Source organism: Geotrypetes seraphini, chromosome 11, assembly GCF_902459505.1.
Source record: "Geotrypetes seraphini chromosome 11, aGeoSer1.1, whole genome shotgun sequence".
In the NCBI taxonomy this organism is placed as follows: Eukaryota; Metazoa; Chordata; class Amphibia; order Gymnophiona; family Dermophiidae; genus Geotrypetes; species Geotrypetes seraphini.
Genome location: NC_047094.1, coordinates 119592664 through 119602730, shown reverse-complemented (window position 1 = coordinate 119602730; position 10067 = coordinate 119592664). Strand labels below are relative to the sequence as shown.

General features: G+C 44.9%; 1 protein-coding gene across 4 annotated transcripts in view; it reads left to right on the top strand.

Annotated features, from left to right (window-relative positions):
- Positions 1 to 547: 547 nt before the first annotated feature.
- The window catches only part of NCOA5 (nuclear receptor coactivator 5), a 102578-nt gene continuing 93058 nt past the window's right edge, over positions 548 to 10067 (top strand). For 2 of the 4 annotated variants that reach the window (XM_033915114.1, XM_033915115.1), the window contains exon 1: positions 548 to 796. The gene's annotated coding sequence lies outside the window, so the exon portion shown is untranslated. Of the gene's footprint in view, positions 797 to 1221; positions 1244 to 10067 lie in introns of those variants that run through there. The other 2 variants (XM_033915116.1, XM_033915117.1) reach the window with 2 other exon arrangements.

Here is a 10067-nt window from a genome sequence, read left to right as displayed (position 1 = left end):
GCCGGCGGTTTAGCGCACGTTAAACCGCTACCACGCCTTCGTAAAAGGAGCCCATGGTGGAAGCAATCAGTGGATGTGGGAAAGAGTGATGAAATAGGGCAGGATACTTTGGAAATGAAAGATGAGACTGAATGAAAAACTACTGATGGAGCCAAGAATGCCGTGGAGAAAGGGCTTTTGGTTATTATGCCCCCGATATTTTATGGTAACAATATTTAATAATGTACATATTTTGAGAGCATATCACTGTAACTATTAAAAAATAACTATTCCCTTGCAGAAAGATTCTTACTACCCCCATTAAAAATGTAAAAGTTGCTAATAAAATTACAGGCCCTATGAAAAAAAAAACCCCACAATAATATAAAAATGTTACGATACGGATGTGCACGTTCTCAATTGTGAAATCTTAAGCTTTCAAGTTATTTCAGTAGGCACCAGGAAATTACGACCCCCACCATTTTATGTAAGGAAAGAAAATGGCGGCCGACCACGAGGTTCCACGTTTACGACTTTAGAGTAGTACTGTAATTCGATAACGGTTTCATCTCTATGGTTACCGCTATTTCTCGCAGCGCCAACTGCAAAGGAGCAGCCGGAAAGCGAGGACCCAGGCGCGCGCGCGCGTCGTAGTGTCGTGAACGACAAGCCTGGTTGGGCGCCTTTGTCCTCCTCGTTCAGGTGGCGTCTGTCGCTGAAGCGCGTTTGAGCCTGTCAGGAGTCGGTCGAAGGCTTGGAACCGCATCGGGACCGGGTTCCCCAGGGGTTATTTTACCAGAGCTTTGGTTTGTAGCGGGTAAGCAGAACGTCTACAAATGTTTGTTGTCGTCGTATGAGATTTGTTAAATGGTTTTTGGTTGGTTTTTTTTTTTTTTTTTTTCCTCGACGGCCGGCAACGGTGGCCCGGCCTAGCTGCTTCTTGCGTAGTTTCAAGGTAAAAGTAGGTCAGCGGCTCGCGCCTGAGCGAGGCGGCTGCAGTTGAAATCCGGACCCACGGGCGGCTCTGCTCACCCTGGATTTCCTTCTTACGAAAGCTTTGGCCGTGGTAGATTTGTGGCGTTTCCCCAACTTGCCGCCCGCCCTTGCGGCCTAGGTTGGGCGGCCAGAAAGCGCGCGCGCTCCTCGCCCTACTTCAGCGCGGGCTCCGGGGGTGGAGCGCGCTGTTCGCAAAGCTTTGTGTCTGAGCGATCTACCCTTCCTCCCCCACAGCGAGGGGCTTTTCTAGGTAACCACGCACTGTAAAGTAAGTATTATTGAGGGGGGGGGGGGAATGCACGAGAAACTTGTGCAATTATGCCTTTATGAATGTTGTTCGATTCATGGATCCAATTTTAATATTTTCACCGGAAATGTTTGCCCTACTGTTCCGTCTCCTCGTAGGGTAATAGAATAAAGCACTGATCCGAGCTATATAACGCGTGTTTCGGGATGTATCGCTCTTGCCAAGCTTCCGGTTCGCCTGGGGGATCGGGATCAAAATTTTTCGTCTTAAGTGCTGTGGAAAAAAAAAAAAAAACCCTGCTATTGTATGGATCCAGCGCTTGAAGAAAGGCTGCACCCGATGCTTGCATTTTCTAGGTTTATCGGTTCTGTAGATTATAATTCTGTCTTATTTTTCTTCCCCGCCTCCTAACCCCCCCCCCCCAAAAAAAAAAAAAAAAAAAAAAACAACCCCAAAACGCGGCAGAGAATGCCCTTGCTCTGTGCCATGAAATGTCTTGAAAAATGGGACTGGGTATTATTGGCGGTTTGTTTATAGTGCCTGATGTGCTCCACCACCTTCTTCACATCACAGGCACAAAAAAATAGAGGAATCGAGGGTGTCTTATGTTGCACCGCATGGCGCCTATATTCCCGCGGTGGCGGCGGAAGTTTTTCTGCACCAAAAAGACCGTGAAGCGTGTTTGTTCCAGCTCCCACCGTGCCCAAAGCAAGCACAGCTCACCACTTTGCTAGGAGGGTTGAAATAGGGGAGGGGGGAGCACCATTACCACCAAAGGGATCATGGAGTGAGGAGGTAGGAAAGGCCGGTAGAACAAAACGCATTTTTGTACTGTATTGTGGGCTGGTCTGGGAAACCCCATGAGAAGAAACTGGTTGTGATGAAAAGGAGAAACAAAAATCGATTGGGAATTGTATACCACCTTTTTGTGGTTACGCTTTCAGTTTACATATATACATATTATAGAGGAGAGAACTGGATGAGGAAATGAGGCCAATATAGGAATGAGGGAAAGTACCAGGTCCACTACTAATGGATTATACAGTACTGTATTTATGTATTACATTGATTTGTTTAATACATTTTTAGTTGTTTATGAATACCTGAATTTTTGGGGGGGATATTTCAGAATAGTATCTAGTATGTTAATTGGACATATAGCAATACTTAATTTAAATCTTGTAAAAAGCATTTGTTCAATTTTGGTCTTCATATAGATTTTTTTTTTTTTTTTAAACTGACTTTTCATGAGGAGATTTACCCAAAACAGTTTATAATACATTGAATAGTAATCGGCTACTCTTAAGTATTTTCTTTGTCCTGGCAGGTTCGCAATCTTAACTGTGGTAACTGAGGCAATGGAGAATTAAGTGACTTGCCCAGAGTCCAAGGAGCAGGCTGGGATCAGATTCACAACCTCAGGGTACTGAGGCAGCAGCTTTAACCACTAGGCCACATCTCCCTCTTCTTCAGAATAATTTTTCCCCTGTTGCCAGTATTTCTCTCTCTTGATTAAAAGAAGAGTACACTTCTCCCTCCGAATCTGTGGTTTCAGTTTCCACGGATTCGGTTATTCACAATTTTATTTATTTATATTTTTTTTTTTTGGGGGGGGGGGGAAGAAACGCTGCATCCCGGATTTCCCTGGACCTTACCTGGTGGTCTAGCGGGCTTTCGGGGCAGGGGCTATCTTCCTACACTCCTACCCCGTGCAGATCACTCATACAAAATGGCTGCAGGGAGTTCCCATCGTAGCCTCCAGAGACTATAGGAACTCACAGCAGCTATTTTGTATAAATGATCTGCATGGGGCAGGAGCATAGGAAGATCGCTCCTGTCCCGAAAGCCTGCTAGACCACCAGGTAAAGTCCTGGATGCTGGGGGGAAGGCAGGGGTGGGTCAGAGCTGGCCCAAATTTTATTTACGAATTTTCAATATTCACGGGCTGGCTCTGCCCCTAACCCCTGCGAATATTGAGGGAGAAGTGTAGGTGGTAATTTTATTTTTAAAAGTGAAGTACTAAACACGGCAGCATTTTTTTCTGTTAGATTTTTTTTTTTTTAAGTCTCAGGGTCTGAACATACTTGAATCTATCTTGACTTCTTCCCGCTGGTACTTAAATGTATTCCAAGATGCAACTTTCTTTGACATTGTGTTTTCTCTGCAGCATTCATCAGAAACCATTGCCTGTGCTAGCAATTGTGTACAAACGTTTCTGTTTCTGATCTGAGCATTTCACAGTGAGTTTGGTAAAAGTGATCATTCTAATGACACTTTGCTTGTCCTTAGTGATAATTTACATGTCCAAATGTCAGCATCTGTAGACAATACAAGAAACACAGTAGAGATTCATTGCTATTTAAAACTCAGTGAATGGAAACAAAAAAAAAGACAGTTCACAAGGAAAATAATATTAAAAAAAGGAATCCTCCCCCAGTAGCTGCTGCTGTACTACAGATATTAAGAAAGCAGAAATACAAAAATATTGAAGAGCCAATACTGTAACAATTTCAAAAATTATCCTAGGACAAGGAGGCAGCATATTCTCAACATATGGGTGACATCATCCACGGAGCCCCGATGCGGACAGCTTCATAAGCAGACTTGCTTGAAGAACTTTTAGAAAGTTTGCAACTTCCACACCGCGCATGCGAGAGTGCATTCCCGCCCGAAGTAGGGCACGCGTTTCCTCAGTTCTAAGTTTTCCACAGAGCTGAGAAGCTCTTGTTTCAAGGCTCTGCGTGAGAGTTAGTTTCTCTCACTATGTATTTTCTTTTTCTTTACAGGGTCGCTGTGTTACGCGTGTAAAAAAGAAAGTATTTGTTAAATTTTTCAGTCATGCCACGGCAGGGCCTGGTCTACGGCCTCAGCTTGAGGGCTTCGATTTAGCTGCGGCCGTTTCATTCCATATCTCGGCCGGTCACAGGATTTAAGAAGTGTAGCCGGTGTAAACGCGCAATCTCCATCACTGACCCACATAAGTGGTGTGTGCAGTGTTTAGGACCTGATCATTGTCCGGACTCGTGTATTCACTGTGCTACACTTTGAAATCGAGCTCTTAAAAGTCGTCACGTTCAGATTGAAAAAATCTTCAGGGGAATGGATCTTTCTTCAACTAAAGCCTCGACCCTGATTGTGACCTCGACTCCGTTAAAGTCCTGTGACTCCTGAGGGGTTGGCTTGAGTAGCTTGCCTGATGGAGACACTGAGGATAACGGCCCCTCCGGAAAAGATTTAGCTGGCTTCCCCATCGAGGAAGGTTTTAGTGAGGTTGAAGCTTTGGGCCCCACGCCCAAAGCTTCAACCTCACTAAAACCTTCCTCGATGGGGAAGCCAGCTAAATCTTTTCCGGAGGGGCCGTTATCCTCAGTGTCTCCATAAACCAAGCCAACCCCTCAGGAGTCACAGGACATTTCAACAGCGACCTTGGTGGACCCAGTTGCTTCGAGACTTCCCAGGAAACGTGTCTCAAAGTAGAGACAACACTCTTCCTCAAGGTCATCATCGTCTTCGGAGTCCAAAGCCACACCAAATGTACCAGTTCCAGTGGCCTTGGTGCCGGCTTTGCAGAATATGTTGGAAAATATTCTGCATCAGTTGTTTGGTAATATGCTTGCCAAATTGACTCCTGTCTCGATCCTGCTTCCTGCAGTTCAGCCTAAACACGCAGCAGTATTACAAGGAGTCGAGTCCTTGAGAGTGCCTCAAGATAAATCTGTACACTCTGGGCAAGGAGTTGAGTCCTTGAGAGTGCCTCGAGATCAATCTATACAAGGAGCTGAGTCCTTATCAGTGTTTCGACTTTGATGTCCAACACCTAGTCCTACCTCTACACATAAGGCATTGCTTTCTTCGAGGCACAGAGTGAGGACTCATCGACATTCTTCATCGAAGCTGGATTCAACTCGATCATGGGCCTGTGATTTGAGACATAGTTCCTCTTCACATCATTTGTCAATGCATTCTTCGAGGCCCAGGTCGTCTTCTCGTTTTATTGAGACTCTTTGAGACCTCCAACTCCTTTATCCAGGAAACCTATTGTGGAGCCTCAGCATTCTCTCCAGTCGAGTTCTTCTCCTGCGACGTTTCTTCACCAGCTGTGTCTCCTACTTGTTCTGGAAGTGGATTTTCATCTTCATCTCTGCCTAAGGATTCAGATCTGCGGTATCAATACTCCAGAGAGGCTTCACCTTTCTCTGCTGTCAAAGATAACTCGAGATGTTTTCGTTCACCTTCGCCTCAACAAGATCACTCCTCTTCTGATCCAGTGTCCTTTACTAAATTCTTATGTTAAAATGAGTAAAGATCTCCACATTGCTTTGGAGTCTGATTTAAAATACTCCTGAGTATTTAGAAGAGCTGGGTATACCTAATCCTCCTAAGGATTCTCTCAAATTATCCATGAATAGCATTCTTTCTCAAACTTTTAGAAAGAACCAATCCTGCCAAAGTTATGCCACCGTCCCTCCTGGCTAAGAGGGCAGGACCATTGACAAGTTGGGCTGTTGGCTGTTTCAAAATTCCATGATGACAAATAGGATGTAAAGGAAAAATTGTAGTTTAAAATCCCATCTGAAGCATTGAGTCAATGCTATGCCTCCTTTCTTCAAATATCTTTCAGAACATTGCCTACCAGAGTTCCAGCATATGCATTCAACTCTAGCTCAACTTCGTATGCATATGGTTCAGGCTGCATATGATGCTTTTGAGATGTCTTCCAGGGTCACTGCGTTCTCAGTGAAGATGCGCCGTCTAGCTTGGCTCCGCATCGTAGATATGGATCCAAATCTGCAGGATTGACTGGCCAACATTCCATATCAAGGGAATGAGCTGTTTGATGACTTGATTGAGACGGCTACAAAACACTTGTCTGAACATGAGAAATCATTTGCCTCTATAGTTCGGCCAAAGCCGAAACCTTACACTGCTAAGAGTTAAGAACATAAGTTGCCCCCGCTGAGTCAGACCAGAGGTCCATCTTGCTCAGCGGTCCACTCCCGCGGCGGCCCATCAGGCCTAATGCCTGAACAGTGGTCCCTGATTAATTTTGTAACTTACCTCTAATCCCACCCCTATAATCTACCTTTACTCTTATCTGTATCCCTCAATCCCTTTGTCTTCCAAGTACCTATCCAAAGCTTCTTTGAACCCCTGTAGCGTGCTCCTGTTGCAGAATCTTATCAGAGGCGTTATCCTCAGAAGGCAGCACCTTATTCAAGATCACCTCCTAAGAAACAGCAGCAAAAACAAAGGCAGCGTAAGCCTCAGATTCCTGCTGCGCCCAAGTCTACTCGGCCTTTTTGACCATCTAACACAGAGCATACCTTCAATCGTCTTGCTTCTGTCCTCTCTTCCCATAGGAGGTTGTCTCCATCATTTTTATCATCGATGGGAACTAATTACATCCAGCCTCTGGGTCCTCACAATAATCAGGGCTATTCTCTTCACTTCCTTCACTAAGAAGATGGGGGATGTGCAACCTATTTTGGATCTCAAGAGCCCTCAACAAATTTCTTGTCAGAAAAAAATTTTGAATGCTGTGTCTAGCATCCTTGTATCCCCTTCTGGATCACGACGATTGGTTATATTCTCTGGATCTCAAAGGGGCTTCCACTCATATTCCCATTCATCCAGCCTTCCGCAAGTTCCTCAGATTTCGGGTGGGAAATCATTTTCAGTACAGAGTGCTGCCTTTCGGCATGACATCTCCCAGAGTTTTCACCAAGTGCCTAGTAGTGGTGGCGGCAGTTCTGCGCAGCCATGGTCTCCAGGTTTTTCCCATCCTTGGACGACTGGCTCATCAAGTATTCAACATCTCAGGGGGTTATTGTAGTGACCCAATGGACTATTTGGTTCCTCCAACATTTGGGATTCGAAATAAATTTTTCAAAATCCCATCTACAATCCTCTCAAACTCTACAGTTGGAGCTGTACTGGACACGGTGCAACTTAGAGCATTCCTTCCTCAACAGCGTCAGGATACTATCAAGCTTTGTTTCAAGGTGTTGTCCCTCACTTCACTTTCAGCAAGACTCATGATGGATCTTCTAGGTCACATGGCCTCTACAGTTCACGTGACTTCTTTTGCCAGACTTCACCTCAGAATCCCTCAGTGGGCGCAGGCTTTCAGCCCACTCTCAGCACATTACAGTGACTCCTTCGTTGAGATAGTCTCTCGATTGGTGGATGCTCTCTTTCAATCTCTCCAGAGATTTGCTGTTTCAAACGCCCCCCCCCCCCCCTCATCAGAAGGTCCTCACGACGATTGGACGAGTTCCTGAAGGGTAAGGGAATCCAGGGGTACAATTAGAGGGTTACTATACAAGACAAAATGCTCTTGAGTAATAGATCATTACAGGTCATTGACCTGGGGGGCTGCTGCGGGAGCGGACTGCTGGTAATGATGGACCTATGGTCTGACTCGGCAGAGGCAATGCTTATGTGCTTACGACAGCTTCCTTGGGGGGGCTCATCTCAACAGTCTCCGTACTCAAGGACATTGGTCCAGCACAAATCGTTGGTGTCGCATAAATCTGTTGGAACTCAAGAGCGATATTCAATGCTCTCAGCTTTTCAGCATCTTCTTCATGATCAAGTCCTCGTTCGTACAGACAATCAAGTCGCCATGTACTATGTCAAAAAGCAGGGAGGAACAGGATCTCTTCCCCTTTGCCAGGAGGCTCAGAAGGTTTGGAATTGGGCAATTCTTCACGATATCTTTCTGAAAGCCATCTACATTCAAGGAGAGAAAAACTATTTAGCGGACAAATTGAGTCGTCTTATACAGCCTCACGAATGGACACTCAATTTGTCGCCTCTCCATCACATTTTTTCTCAGTGGGGAACTCCTCAAATAGATCTCTTTGCATCTCCCCACAACAAGATGCCTCAGTTTTGCTCCAGGATATATACTCTTCTTATCGCCTTGAGACAGATGCTTTTCTTCTTTAATGGACAAACTAGTTTCTGTATGTATTCCTCCATTTCCTCTCATTCTCAAGACACTCGTCAAAACATGATCATCCCACCATGATTCTCATAGCTCCTCGGTGGCCCAGACAATCTTGGTTCTCCCTTCTGCTTCAATTCAGCACCAGGGAGCCACTACTTATGCCAGTTTTTCCATCTCTGCTTACACAGAGTCAGGGGTCTACTTCATCGCAACCTGCAGTCTCAGCATCTGACAGCTTGGTATCTTTCAATTAACTGCCAATTTCCAGTTCTCTCAATCTGTCAAGGACATTTTAGAGGCTTCCAGGAAGCCTACCACTAGGCAATGTTACAACCAGAAATGGACTAGGTTTTCTGCTTGGTGCACCCTTCATCACAAGGAGCCTAAATCTACCTTCTTGTCTTCAGTTCTGGATTACCTGTTATATTTATCTCAATTAGGTCTCAAATCAACATCCATTAGAGTCCATCTCAGTGCAATTGCTGCTTTCCATCAGCCCTTGGAGGGGAAACCTTTATCTGCTCATTCTATGGTTTCCAGATTTATGAAAGGACTTCTCAGTGTCAAACCATCTCTCAAACCACCTCCCGTGGTTTGGGATCTCAATGTTGTTCTTGTTCAATTGATGAAGCCTCCATTTGAACTTAAGTCTACGGCTCATCTGAAATATCTCACTTGGAAAGTAGTCTTCCATATTGCTCTCATGTCTGCTTGCAGTGAGCTACAAGCTTTAGTGGTGGATCCACTTTTCACAGTATTCCATCACAACAAGGTGGTACTCCGTACTCATCCTAAATTCTTACCAAAAGTAGTTTCAGAATTTCATCTCAATCGACCCCTTGTACTTCCAGTGTTTTTTCCAAAGCCTCATTCCCATCCTGTAGAAACAGCTCTTCATACTCTGGACCGCACGCGTTCTTTGGCCTTTTCTTACAAAGGACTAAGCCTCAAAGATCTTCTCCTCAACTTTTTGACTCCTTTGATCCAAATAAATTGGGACATCCAGTTTCCAAGCGCACCATCTCCAACTGGTTGGCTGCTTGCATCTATTTCTGCTGTGATCCGGCTGGACTGCATCTACAGGGTCAAATCACAGCCCATAATGTTAGAGCCATGGCGGCATCTGTAGTTTTCTGTACATCTACTCCTATTGATGAAATCTGCAAAGCTGCAATTTGGTCCTTGGTTCATACTTTCACCTCTCATTATTGTGTAGATTCTTTTTCTAAACGGGATGGCCACTTTGGCCAGGCAGTATTACAAAATTTATTCTCCTGAATTGCTAACACTCCCACCATCCCATTCTGGTTAACTTGGAGGTCACTCATATGTTGAATATGTGCCTGCTTGTCCTGGGATAAAGCACAGTTATGTACCGTAACAGATGTTATCCAGGGACAGCAGGCAGATATTCTCACAACCCACCCACCTCCCATGGTTGGCTTAGCTAGCTATGTGAACTGAGAAGACGCTAAGGAGATGCGCGCCGTATGTCTGGCGGGAAGGCACTAAAAGTTCTTCAAGCAAGTATGCTTGTGAAGCTGTCTGCATCGTGGCTTTGTGGATGACGTCACCCATATGTTGAGAACATCTGCCTTCTGTCCCTGGATAACATCTGTTACGGTAAGTAACTGTGCTTTATAGTAATCCTCGATGAATCATGTGAAGATGTTTAAAATGGTTATTGCAGGTCTAAATTCTGTGTGCAACGTTCAATATGTTAATAGAAATTAGAAGTTTTATGGCTTCTTGGGTCATTCCATGTCAAGTGGACCAGGAGCCCACGCTCGACCCCCTTGAAATCCAACCAAATTTTACAGGGGTGTTGTCTAGGGTCTCAAATTAAACTGCAAAATTTTGATCAGGAGCTAGGGGTGGTTGAACAAAAGCAAT